Below are 14,575 nucleotides of genomic sequence, written 5' to 3' on the forward strand. Positions count from 1 at the left end.
TGAAACTAAAAATTACAGATTTTAATATAGGTTAAAAGTATCAAAAAAAGTTATATTAGGTTACTATTCTTCATGAAATATAAGACAATCGGTAAAAAATAAAGGTATATAACTCCAAAAGTGATATTACTGCTCAAGTTTTAGTCATAACATAAGAGCAAGGGGGAAATGAATAGATTTGAAGGAAATAAAATGTAAAGCATGTTAAGAAACACTTATTTCTTCATAAGTTTCTTATTGATCTTCTAAAGTCATTGGTACAAGATATTTCTGAAAGCATAAGTGGACATGAAAGCAGTTAGGAAAGAGGCCTCATGTCTGAATTCACAGAAAAGTAAAAATTAGTGTACTTTAAGCTGTGAACCCTGAAAAGTTCCTTCAGTTTTAATCAGAGAACTTCTCACTCAAATACCTTTCCCTTCGTGTTTCTATGATGAAATGACCAAATGAAGTAGTATAAGGACAGGTTCAGGCATTTGTTTTCAATCCCTCAGATATACCTCACTAATTCTTCTAGGAAGAATGAAAAAGCCTAAAAGTAAGAAGATGAATTATCACTAATTTACCTTGTTTTCTTTTGCTGTTTTCTTTTTGTGTTCTAAAAGACTGGGACCATGAGCGCAGTCTGTATTTCAACACAACTGTTCTTCCTACACTGGTTATTACAGAATAAACATCTAAGTTACAGCACCCATTTTAAGACCCTTTTAGAATATATTTTTTCCTAATAACTAACAGCAAATACAAAGGTCAGTCTTGAGCTTCTCCTCAAGCTGCCTGTGGAGATAAATCTCTTTGTTTAAGATCCAAGTTCCTACTTCCCCTTTCACACCTCATTTTGCTTTACTTTTATCGCCTAATTCAGAAACACCCCACCCCACCAGAGTCAAAGACCCCAATGAAAAGGTTTCATAGAATCATAGAATATGCTGAGTGGGAAGGGACCCATCAGGAACATTGAGTCCAGCTCCTGGACCTACAGAGAATCACACCTACTCCAAGAATCACTCCATGTACCTGAGAGTGTTGTCCAAATGCTTCTGGACTCTGTCAGGCTTGGTGTTGTAAGCACTTCCCTGGGGAGCCTGCCCAGTGCTCAACCACCCCCTGGGTGAAAATTTTTTTCCTGATATCGAATCTAAACCTTCCCCAGCTCAGCTTCATACCTTTTCCTGGAGTCCTGTCACTGGTCATGAGAGTGAAGTAATCAGTGCTTGTCCCTTTACTTCCCCTCATAAGGATGTTGAAGACCACAATGAGGTCTCCTCTTTCGTGACATCCTATGCCTTCCTAATCAAGCTTGTAATGCCTGCTGCTCCCATAAGGGTTGTTTCCAAGTGTATTAAGCACTTACAGGGAACCTGAGTAAAAAGGATGCTAGTGCTACAGCTGGAACCCATTAAATATCTTGAGGAAGAAAGTTGTGGGGAAAGTACAGGCATTAGGTTTCTGAAAGCTGCAAAGTAGTGTGATATTCTCCAGGAAAGTTTCTCCAGTTATGTTAAATGCAGGAGGAGGCCAGACCAGAACTGAGGTATTTGAAACAGATGTGGATGGGAATAAAGCTCTAATTAATTTCTCTAGGGAGTAAAGATGGAATTGACCATGTTTTGTCTGTATCATCTAAGTTGGTTGCAATTTTGTTTTGTTTTCCAGTTTCTGTATTTTTCCATATTCTAAAAAAATAGGCTGTCAAACAAAGAAGAAAAAAAATACACTTTTTCTACATTCCTTTTCAAATTCCTGTTATTAGAATTGTAAATCCTGGAAGTCCATTCACTCAGAAGGAGGGATCAGCAGGTGTTTTATGTATCAAATCTGCAAAGCTTTTGTTTGATTTTCAACAGAAAAAAAAAGTAATTTAGTGTAGAGTACAAAGTTAGCCAGTAAGAGATGAAAAATAGCCCAATCAATCCTCCAACACTGCAACTCTATATTCAGTGGCTGAATAATCAAATCCTTCAAACTTTACTCTAGAATTTACTCTACAGCTTATATTAGTCTGCAAACTCCAGGTCACTGTCCTCTTCCATTTCCTTAAGTTTATGTTAATATGGTTATAATATTATGACTATATCAAAATAAAATCTTAAGTCACATGGATCATGAATACAGCTTATGAATCATATTTGTGGGGCAACATACTTAGACCAGTTTTCTTGTTGATTGTATGAAACAGGCCAGTCCCATTTAGAAAAATTGATATCTATAATTTCCACTTCCTCATACATGTCTATACATGTTTCTATGTGTTTTAACCAATTTATATTCATATCCAGTAATCTCAATGTTCCTGTTCACTGTAGCTTTAAATTCATGTGCATTTATTGAGTTCAGTTCCATTTACTGCCAGTTCACCTTGGTGTTACTGGGAAGAGAATCATGCTCCCAGTTTTTATGACTTGGTATCTTTTCAAAGAGATGTAAGACTAAATACTGCTGTGAGCAATTTGACATAATTTATGCCAGATATTATATTTTTTCTTTATTTTCCATCTATTACAAATGTGCATGACTTATTGGAGATGTTGGTTATTGTGGAGAAAAAACCCTCATAAATTCCAATGAGTAACAAACTATTTTAAGAGTCTGTATATTTGAGTACCTCATAAATATGCCTGATTTCAGCCCTAGATTTACTATATTTTTAATTTTCCAACAGATTGGCCACAGTTTTAAGGGTTTTATCTGAAACCGTCTGGTCTATTTAAAGGGCACAATGTACTTAACTATTCAGAAGGTTCTCGATTCCATGAATGCACTTTGCTAGTAATGGGATAGTCATTTTCCAGGCCAGTAGAAAGCTATTACTCACTGGAACACAAACAGATTGTGAGAGGGAACGCTCATGCTGATGGCTGGCAGCCTGACAAAGGGAAGTGGGAAATATGGCCCTTTCCTGAATTAAGTTGCATTGACTCTGTCTGTTCCAAACATTTGACTCCTTTCTTCTCATGATACTTAGACAATAATAGGATAACAGATTTATGTCATGAAGGCACTGACCTTTGTCAGAAGGAACATTTTGACAGGAAAAGATGTGATATACTGCTGCGCTCTATAATTTTGACAATGACTGACAGTATGGCTATATATTGACATGGCAAAGCTTATGCTTATGTTTTTGTATTGTCATCCTTGGATTAACTCCTGAGGTTTTTTTATCATCTTTGATCACCTAAAACTTTTCTAATGAAATTCCTAGATAGAGGCAATTCACACTTTTGGGAAGCCTTGATTTACCCCTCATCCCTGGAAGTGACGTGTTTTAGAGAAAGATGGATTATGGGTGAAGTAACAGGTAAACCTAGTAAACCTACTAAACACTGATGTTGCTTCTTAAGGTGAGATTACTCTCACCTTAAGAAAGTCTAGTTTATATTTCCTGCTTTGTTGTTGAAAATTTTATGTTAATGATGGGCATTTGATTCTGCTCATTTTTCCATGGCAGGATCAGATTTGATGAAATGTGAGTAAATTTTAACTTTGAGAAAAGAGGTGTTATGGCATCGAATTTGAATATTTAGGATATAATCAATACATGGGTGCAATTATTTTTCTTTGCCTTCAGGGCTGGAGGATAGAGACACTTAATGACCATAGCAACAAATTAAAAGCCATATATGGAGATAGTTAAAAAAGATGAAAAGGAAAGAGGCACAGAAAAAGCTGTCTGTTCAAAGATAGGATGTAAATGTTCAGTATATTTTTTTTGAATTAGAAATTATCACTTCCAAGGTCCACTTCAGTAGTCAAACTGAACTGTTCATACTGCCTGTTTTTCTGGTGTGAGTAATGACCTCTTGTTTGGGGGGGATTGCAGTATAACAATGTTGTATGGCATGAAGTGTTCAACTCCTGTATTTTTTTTAGTGTAGCATGAAGAGTGTCTTCAGTGTTGTGCAGTGCAACAAAATTGAGTCTCTGCCCTTGAGGATCATATCTTGCAAACTCTTAAAAATGAGTAATTTTATTCACTTGCATTTTATTTCTGTACCCAGTGAAGTTACTGGTGAAAATCTCAATACCTCCAGCAGAGCAGGATCAAGACCAGGAATATTAACATTGACTTTTGTGGGAGCTCTCAGAGAACAAATCAAACTGGCATGCAATCAAAGCAATGAAAACCTGTTTCCCATCTTTCACCTTCCATGATTTGTATATAAAATTGCCTAGATGTGGCATCACTTTTCATTCAGCTCTTTGAGTGACATATAATAAGGTGTCATTGTTCAGTATTACACTTTGACAAATGTTGTGTTACTGTTGATCTTAAGAGTGACTATACAAAAGATCCCCACTTCGGAAGCATAGCACAAGTGTAGTGAGAATCCAAATGAATTATACATGTAACATGAGAAAAGAAGCAAATGTTAACTAATCTCAAAATGGGTCAAATTCAAGACAATTTAGTTAGTGACAAATTAGGTAATTTTTCTACAATATTAACCAACTGTGTCCCTTTTGATTTGTGACCCTACTGATTTGCAAAGCAGAAAAGGTCATTTTCCAGGCAGATGGGGAATTTCCCTTGCAGAGGAGAATTCAGCTTCTTCATGCCAGACATAATGAGAACCAATAAATTAGGCAAAGCTGCTGTTTACCTAACATGAAATATTGATGACCAAGCCCATAAGACTGTTAATGTCTACATTCATCATTTTTTTTTTAAGTCTTGAAATTTATAGCACAGTAGTACAAGTTGTGATAGATCTATATATCACAGATAAAGTAACATTAGGAAAGGTACCAACCGCAGAATGCAAATATAATACATTTGAATAATTTCAGTTTCTTCCACGCAAATTTCACTTTTATCAGCTAAAATGAACTTGAATGTGAAGCAGTACCAAACACAAACTGTACGGTTTGAAATATTGATCAGAAGATCTTTTCACTTTTATGTTACCAGTGACTAGAAGCTGGTATGTAAGATACGTGACATGATCTGGTGGTCTTTATCCATTTCCCAGATTGTGACACCATATGTCTCCTTCTTGTGGCAGTGTAATCCAGGCACCAGGATTGGAACAAACATTTCAAGACAGAAAGGTACCATATGACTGGAAAAACAAGTTTAATACCTAAATTAGGAGAACTAAAGTGATCTATGTAACTAAATGCCTTTAACTTCAAATTTTGAAGACTGTATACTGAAGAATAGAATATTTAAAGGAACAGAAACAAGTGGATAATGAGATAAAACACAATACTTGTTTACCACCAGAACATTAAATGCCAATAATCTGGTAATTCAGACAAACAGGATGGCCTTTAAGAACACGTAAACCCCTCTCAAGGTCTTGTCAACACATGCAGGAGAAATCAGAGAAAAGGTTTTTCTGAAGGTTTGTGCACAACTACAGAACTGTGAAGTTACTGTCAGGACAGCTTGTAAAACCAGAGTGTGGTGATGGAGTCTGGTGATGGATGCACATGTGTGTCCTGGTTTTAGCTGGGGTAGAGTTAATTTCTTCTCAGTAGCTGTTACAATGCTGTGTTTTGGATTTGGAATGAGAATGGTGTTGAAGACACACCAGTGCTCTGGTTTCTGCTAAGTCATGTTTATCCTAAGTCAAGGATTTTTTAAATTTTTTTTTCTTTCCTTGTCTCACGCCCTGCCAGTTGGAGGGAACATAGCTGGGACAGGTGATCTGAGCTGACCAAACGGGATATTCCACACCATTGAATGTCATGCCTAGTATATAAACTGAGGGGTTTGGAAAGGGGGATCAGTCAGTGGATGGTGAACAGTTGCATTGTGTAACACTTGTGTTTTTTTCCTTTTTATTATCATTATTTATCATTATTATTATATTTTACTTTATTTTCAATTATTAAATTGTTCTTATCTCAACATACGAGTTTTACTTTGATTCTCCTCCCCATTTCACTGGGCAGGGAAGAGAGTGAGGGGTTTGAGCAATGGCTGCATGGTGCTTAATTTCCATCTGGACTTAAACCATGACAGTGTGTAACACATGGATGGACAGCATGTGCGTAGATAATACACATGGAATTCTGCACAGGAGCAGGACTTATGAGTCACAATTAGAGGTGAGTTCACAGGAAAAGAGAAGTTGTGTCATTCATCTGCCAGTCAGTCTGATAAAAAAGAGACAGTGAGTGAAGCCTCCTTGAAATCTTCTGATCACTGGTCTTGGTCCTCATGGAAGACATTAACCATATTTGCTAGAAGGGTCACACAATAATTCAGAAATTTCCATTTTGTTTTGACACAACTGCTGGTGGTTGAATGGAGTAGCTTTTATTGTACACAATTACATGTGGCTGCTATGGGGAAATAAATAGGATCTGGATCTACTACTCATGAACATAATACCAATTTAGGGATGCAACGTAACAAATGTAATACTGTTCAGAGATGTGATAGTTGGGTGCAGTGACCTTGAGATCACAGGACTTAAAATCCTAAGAGAATTAAAGATGAGTAGCAAAATAAGGACATTCAGGACTTCAGGAGATCAAACTATGGTTTCTCAGAGAACTGTTAGGCATAATCCCATGGGATACCGCCTCAAAGTGCTAAATCTCATCAGGTTTCAACAAGACCAACTGTAATGTCCTACACTTGGTTCAGGGCAAATGAACTGAGAAGAGCCCTACCAAGAAGGACATGGGGGTACTGGAGGAATAAAAACTTTCTTCAGCTGAGAAAAGTGGTAATTCTCCCCAGTGACCAAATCCAGGGTGCTGTGTATAGTTTAGAGTTCCCAAGTATGAGAACAAAAATCTGAGGGCCCAGCGGAAGCCATCAGGAAGATTAATGGTTGGAGCACATGGTATACAAGGAGCGACTGGGAGAACTGAAAGTGTTTAGCTGGGGAAAAGAAAAGCTGTCTTCAACTACAAAGAAAATAATGATGGAGGGCATAGACAGGCTCACCCCTGAAGTCCACAGTAAGAACACCAGAGGCAAAAAGGGAAATTCGGTTTGGATATTAGTATAATAGCTTTTGCAATGATTGTAATTAAGCACTGGAAAAGATTGCTCAGAGAGGCTATAGAGTCTCCATCTTTGGTGAGGGTCTCTGTGCATCCCTGAGAAACCTGGTCTAACTTTGAAGCTGGTCCTATAGACCAGCTGGAGAAAGTTGGACTAGGCTGATCTCAGAGAGTCTTTCCAACTGTAATTATTCTGATTCTTTGACTTGAACTATATAGCAAAGAGCAGATGAGTGGAGAGTGAAGCATAACATCCTGGCAGAAAATCTGTCCTAGTAGGAGGCAGTGGTCAGCACAATTTTCTTAAAAATTTCCCATGGAACTTTTGGTAGAACAGTACCTGGAAGCTCAACTACAGTGATTAATTTATTTCCAACATGTAAAAAGGCTGTTTTAAATAGAAACCTTATTTGAAACAATATTGTAAAACCTACAGTTACCATTAAAATGGAAAAAATAATCATGTTTACTCACTTAAAAAAAAAAAAAGGCTAAAAACTCTTGAGAAGACAATTTGCAAGTAAGATTGAATCTAGTGTAATGTGATGGGAAACAAACTGTATTGATCTAAACCTTTGGCTCCCAATAAAGCTGCTTTGCACTGATCTGTTATCTTAATGCTGAGCTGGTAAAACTCCTGTGAATTCTTCTTCTATGAGGAAAATCCTATCTGGCTGAGAAAGCAAGTATATCTGGCTTTGCTCCAGGGTACTGAGGAGAAGATCATTTCCAGGGCAGGGTTGGGAAGCTAAAATAGCTTATTATAATGGATACTCATTTTGACAGTAATGAAGAAGACTGTCACCTCTCCATACAAGTACTTAAATATGTTGAGTAATGAGACTACCAAAAATAGATGTGCATTTCATAGGGTTTAGGGCAAAAGTTTCACTTAAAAACATTATAACAACAAAAAAAAGCTCAGAATAATCACTGATTTTTGGATGTATTTAAATTTATTAAAATAAATTAATACTATAAAATAATGTTAGAGGAAAAATATATATTTATATGAATAATTTGTCTCTGAGATTTTTATCATTTTTCATAGCAGTAATTGAAAAGTGATGTTGAATTCTGATTTTTTTATAACTATATTAATCCAAAACAGCATAATTATTTAAGTATTTGTTCTGAACATTTACATGGTTTTCTGAGAGCAGAATTTAGTTCATACATTCCCAATCTTCAATCATTTTTTGAAGGTTGAAGGATAACTGACTGTAGCACAGAAAGTAATAATATAATCTACATTTTAAAACATATTCTTTTTTAAACTACAGCCTACTAACCATTTAGGATCACATTTCATAAAACATATGAAAAGACTTATTTGCTGAGACTAATAGAAAAATGTCAAAACTCTATTAACCATATATTTGTATTTTCTTAGGATACACTGATAAATTCTAGACAAAATTGTCCTGCTACTAAATTTTATTTATGAATAATGTCAGGTTATAAAACACTGCATGACTTTCAGTACAGCCCAGAGACTGAAAAGTCTTCCTCTGCCATTCACATGTGGTCTAGTTCTGTACTCCAGATGAAATTCCAGACAGGAAGATTTATGCAATGTGTACAGAGTGCATTAATCCACTGCACTACAATGTCCATTAAATTTGAATACTGTTATCAATTGCACTACATGACATGGCGATAACTACATTATTGCCTTTATAAAAATGCCTTTACTGATACTGAGGGCCTCATTTTTACATCTGGATAGTTTGTGCAATTTTGTACACGCACGTGGATGGGCAAAAATCTCAAACACATATGTGTATGTTAAATATTTGCATTTATATTTGTTACATCTTTAGTATCATAATATGAGGATGCTCAAGTAATTAAATTAGATACCCATCATACTTCTATTTGTTTATTTTCATTGTTAGTCTTTGGAAATTACATTAGTCATGAAGAGAGAATAATGAAGTTAAAGGACAACAACAGAATGTAAACCAATTTAATCCTTCTCATTTTGGTACATTTGAAAGGATCAGACCAAGGATCTAAGGAGAAATTTTTGTTTGGGTGATCCATGAGGCTCCATGAGTCAAGAGCTGCTTTTCAGTTTGAGAATAGAGACTCACATTGTTTAGATTCAGATACTTATAGCATTTAATTTAAATGAGGATGGAAGAAGTAGAGGATTCTTAATAAAGGTGAGGCATGTTAGCATGTAAATACTGAACATTCTCAGACAGATCTCAAAAGATTGATGAGATAGACTGGCTGAAACCCCATGAAGTTCAACAGTAAACAATACAATACAATTTTAATAAATAGAAGGATTTATTTTTTTTTCCCCCTAATTAGACTTGCTTTGATCAGGTGATTGGACTAGAGGCCTTCTGGAAGTCTCTTCCAAACTAAATTATTCTCCGATTCTGTGAATTTAAAAGGAGATTTTATTGTCATCTTCAGCTAAAAAAAATGGATGCTTATAAGAACTCTTTTGGATGTGCAGAGTGATAGGATAAGATACAAGCTAGAACACAGGGAATTCCAGATAAATATGAGTAAAAAATCTCTTCATCATTACATCAAAGATTTGAAAAAGGGGACAGGAGGCATTATGAAATTTCCAGACTTGAAGATATTCAGAACATGGCTTAAAAAAATTTAAGCAATCTGAGACAATTTTGAAGTTAGCCTTGCTATTTGTGGTAGCCTGGATTCTAACAACTCTAAGTTCATTTGCAGCTGAAATAATTTAATTATTCTGAACATATAAAATTCCTTAAATATTCTTTCAATTTTAAAAGCTTGCATGAAAAGTTCCCTCCAGGAATTCTACATTTTTTTTTTTAATAGAGAAACATAAATATCTGGTTGCAAACACACCCCAGAGCAAAATTTCTCCTTTCCACATGCATTCCCACTCATATTCAGTGCATTATTTTACAGCAATTTCTGGCTCAAGTTTGCATTTGCAAAGATGGAAGTCCTTCTGGAAGTGTGGATGTGTGTATGATCAAATCCATAAAAATGCATAAGCAATAATTAGCCATAGATTTCTGTTTCACTTGTAAATGGGAAAGAATTGATAGAGTTGAAAATAATCAGTGATTATATGACCTTGTCTAATTTTTACTTTGTTTTTGATTATCTCCAAGAGATGCTTATGACACGTTAACTAAAAAAAGAAATCCCTCACCCTTCTCTTTCCAGGCTCATCTTCTTCCCCCGTGGTTGCACAGTGGGAAGGGGAATGGGAGCTGCATTCAGTTCACCACACATTGTCTCTGCTACTTCTTCCTCCTCAGGGGGAGGGCTCCTTGCACTCTTTCCTTATTCCAGCGTAGGGTCCCTCCCATAGCAGGCATTCCTCCATGAACTTCTCCAATGAGTCCTTCTGACAGGCTGCAGTTCTTCCATCTCCAGTGTGTGTCCCTCTGCTTCAGGTGGGTCCATCTTGGAACCGGTTGGCATTGATCTCTTGGGTATGGGGGAAGTTTCTAGGTGCTTCCCACAGAAACCAACCTTGTATCCCCCCACTACCATAACCTTACCACAAAAACCCAGTGCATGTGGCATGACATTGCTGATCAGGCTTACAGATTATACTGCTGGAAATGGTGAGTTGTACCAGAGACCAAAAATAGATTTTTGCCTTTTCACACTAAAGGTTAAATCTTTCAGCATAAGGCCTCAAAATTGTCTCTCAGAAAGGGAAATACTGGCAATGATAATTTATATAAAAGGACATTATTAAAGAAATAAGGTAGAAGAACTCAATTCAGTTTGGTTTTCATCAACCACTGTTTACTGGTCACACTCTGTTATTAAATTGACACAAATCTCACTGAATTGATTCACTATAAAGTGTGTCATTTATACCTTACATTATTCCCCTCAAAGGATATTACTTTTATATCACTGTCCCTCATCCTCCAGCTTTGGTTCTCAATAGACTGCATACCATCATCAATGTTTTTACCCAAGTGAAATTATAGCAGGACACATCTCTTTTCTAGTAGCTTCAAGATATTTGTATAAAATTGTATTTGGAACATCAGAAAAGCTAAAAATAGAATAAAGCAGATATTTGTCCTCACTGCAGGACTTTTCCTAGTTCAATCTTTTTTTTTTTTTTTTTTTACCTTGAGACCTTCTCAACTGTATTTTAAGTAATATTTCATCAAAAGTCTATTGTACAATTCTTTGTATTCATTAGGTCTACCGCCACCATGAAGAATACTAGAATGTGGTGGAAGGAGATATAAAATGTGATCCTCAACAACAACAGTCATTTCAGTTTCTCTTCTTTTATCAGCACTGAGGTTTTAACTGCAGTATCCTTCCCGCGTTTCCCTTTAGATATATGCATTCTTTTTGCAAAAATGAAATCTGCAGGGTTTTTTTTCTCCTTTCTGTACTTAAACTTTGCTTTGACCTCTTTGGTGTGTTTAAAGTGAATGAAGTACTGAAAAAAAAACAACAACTACTTATACGGATTATGTGGATCATGACTAAAGGCGCTTCTTTCATATTGCTTCAACTGATAATGCAATTTTTCATATCAAGTTTACTTTAATTCATAGAAGTAGGAACTTGAAACACTGGCAATGACTTCAGTGAATTTACCCTAGGCTTTCACTCAGTAGAGGCACTGACACTTGGAGATCATTGAGGTTGGTCTGGATTTACCTGAGTAAAATACCAAAGAATGAATCTGAGGTTTGTTTAGAGGAGTATGAAACGGTAAGTTTGCAGAGGACAATACAAGGGCCAATTTAATTAACATCAGCATCATCCCTGAGCAACTGATGGCTTAGCTTTTATTTGCTGAGAACGTTTTCAGCACAAGGTGGATGGTTCCTTGGAAGAGAGAAGTGCAAAATCCCATTTGCAAACATTAACAGTCCATTGTCATATCTCTGACACATTTCTATTATAGTATTAAATACAGCTCAGCCTTTAATGACTCTTTCAACAAAGAACTGCCGATTCAAATGGCCATCTTTAGGGTCTTGTGTTTTGTTTTTGTTTGTTCAGTTGGTTGGTTTTTTGTGTTTGTTTTTGCTGTTGTTGTTTTTCTTTTCTTTTTTTTTTTTTCCTGAGCTATCTTCTGTGGCATAAAATATTACTTATCATGCAGTAACTTGAACAGCCATTAAAAACCCATGTGAAGCAAAAAATGGAATGAGGCAACTACACCTGTTTATTACGTACATTTACATGTGGCATTGACTTCCAAAACCACCCCGTCTTGCGGGCGGAAATAAATCTTGTTCATTTAATGATTAAACAATAAAAAAATATGTCCTGTTCATTTATATTAGTGTAACATCTAATAAAACACCCTCCAAGCCAGAACTTGGAGGGAGATATTTATATTCATATTATTCACAGTGAATTGCTCTTAATATTAATTACACAAGAACAATGATATTGAATCCCTTGCTCTTTAGAGCCTGATGTACCCTGTAGTTTAACTCATCTTCCTTTTGCTTTCACAACCTATCAGGAAAAATATGATAACTGTAACACAGAACAGGACATGTACAAGCTCAAATGATCCAAAGTAGCCCCTAGAAATGTGTTGAGTCACAACTAACTATGCTGCGTTCAAGGCTATGAGACTGAAAATGGATGAAAAAAGTCACTACATAATGGAAACAAATCTAGATGTTGATGAGGCAAGGGAAATTAAGGAACTGACACAGAAAAGCCCTTGATAGCTACATTCTGCCTTAATCAGCTTGCTGTTTAATCTTTCTAGCTAGTCTCATTTATGGTTTTTCTTCAAAGCCAAGAAGACAGTTCCATTGTCCTGAGATCAATGCTATTTTCTATCAATGTAAGTTTGGTATTGCGCTTCACTTATAATAGATGCTATAGCATAAATCAAACATAGTTAAAAACAAAACAAAACAACCACCCAAAACAATGTTCAGTCTTTACTCAGTCAAGAAACTGTGTTTTTGACAGCTCTTGAATAATAAGAAATTGGGAATAAGAGAATGAAACATTTAAAAACGTTTATTGGGAATATGGAGAATTTAAAGAGTTTTTAAATCCAGTTGAGAAAAATTTTAAAGGTGGAAATAAGAAAATAAGGGATAAGAAATTTCAGAAAACACTTAAATTAAAGAAGCAATTTACCTATTTATATACAGATTTTTACAAAACAGATGAAAAAGGAGATTTCTATTACTTTTTTAAACTTTGTCAAAAAAGTTCTCTCCCCATGAGGAATCCTTCCAATGAAAGACAAATGAAGTTCAATTAAATGGGTCAAACTGCACCATGTAGAAAAAACCAGTCTAAATTTTACACACTAATGATCAATTCACATATATAACCAAGATACAGAAAGTGCCAGGAAAAAATTCCCTACATTGTGAAATTGAAATAGTTGCTTGGTTTGGTTTTTTTTTTTTTTTTTTTTTTTTTTTTTTTTTTTTTTTTTGTGGATGGGTGGGGTTTTTTTGTGTTTTGGTGTTTTTTTATATGTATCTGAGAAATAGAAAGACTAATTTCTTGGGTTTTTTTCTCTAAAAGTGTCAAAAGATAATATCATATCTGTAGAAAACCAGCCACGGACGCCAAATTATAAAACTTGTTTTGTTGAAAGTCTTAGAGGTATTTGTGGTGAGTTAATTGCTCCTTTTTGTAGAATGACCCTATAAAACATTGCAAAATAAAGATAACTGTGAAAGTTTCCCCTGTGGAGTTCAATATGAGAGGACAAAGATTCAAGGACTGTGTAAAGACCGTGATCTTTTCCTGTTTCCATGGTGATACAGTTCTAGAAAAATACACCTATTCAAACTAGTGGATCCTGCTGCATTATATTTTTAAGCAGATTTAACTCTGCTGGTTATGCACAGGACTGTAGATGAATTTTCTGAGCCCTGTTCAAACTCTTTCCATTCCTCCCCATTTAGATAACATGAGCTAAGAGGAATCAAAACGTAGAAAGGCCACAGAGAGCATGAAGATTCATGAAGTCTTACATTTTGAGGATGATATACAATCAGACACACAGTCTCCAAAATTGTCCCACATTCCTTCCATATTGATCATAAAACAGGTTTTCTGGGTAAAAAAGACTGAGTTGTTACTATGTGTCAATTAGACATCATCATCTACCTATGTTCCTGCATTAAATAATGCAATTTACTGAGGACATGAATTGTCATGATTTGGCTTTGTTTTCTCTCTTATGTATGCATTTACAGTAGTAAGGAAGATGAACCTTTTAAATGGAGATAACGCGTGTCATCCTACTAACCATACACGTGGAAAAATTAGACAAGCTACTGGACATCCATTTCCCTCCTTCAAACATCAAACTTCAAAGCTAAGGGTAAAAAAAATGCTCAGTGTACTTATGGTAGGCCATCCTTGAAATATGAGAGTATGCTAGTACGGTCACAGGATAATTATTTCTCATGAGAAACAGGAAGACAGTCATTGTCTGTGGTCACTGTAGGGGAAGGAGAAAATAATGTGTGAAAAGATCAATCTCTACTCATTGTTTCTGGTCCTGAACAGAATTATGAATTTTCTGGGCTCTCATTTCAGAGTGTTTTTTAAGTCTTCATTGAGAATCAGGAGCGAGGGAGCGACTGTTCTTTAAGAAATGTTCCCTTAT

At 35.7% G+C, this 14,575-nt stretch overlaps 1 protein-coding gene across 1 annotated transcript in view; it reads right to left on the bottom strand.

Annotated features, from left to right (window-relative positions):
* TENM4 (teneurin transmembrane protein 4) overlaps positions 1–14,575 on the bottom strand; it is a 1,544,468-nt gene that overhangs the window by 1,053,250 nt on the left and 476,643 nt on the right. The gene's annotated exons all lie outside the window — the stretch shown is intronic.

This window comes from Myiozetetes cayanensis, unplaced genomic scaffold (genome assembly GCF_022539395.1).
Source record: "Myiozetetes cayanensis isolate MyiCay16 unplaced genomic scaffold, myiCay2020 scf5-8, whole genome shotgun sequence".
NCBI lineage: Eukaryota > Metazoa > Chordata > Aves > Passeriformes > Tyrannidae > Myiozetetes > Myiozetetes cayanensis.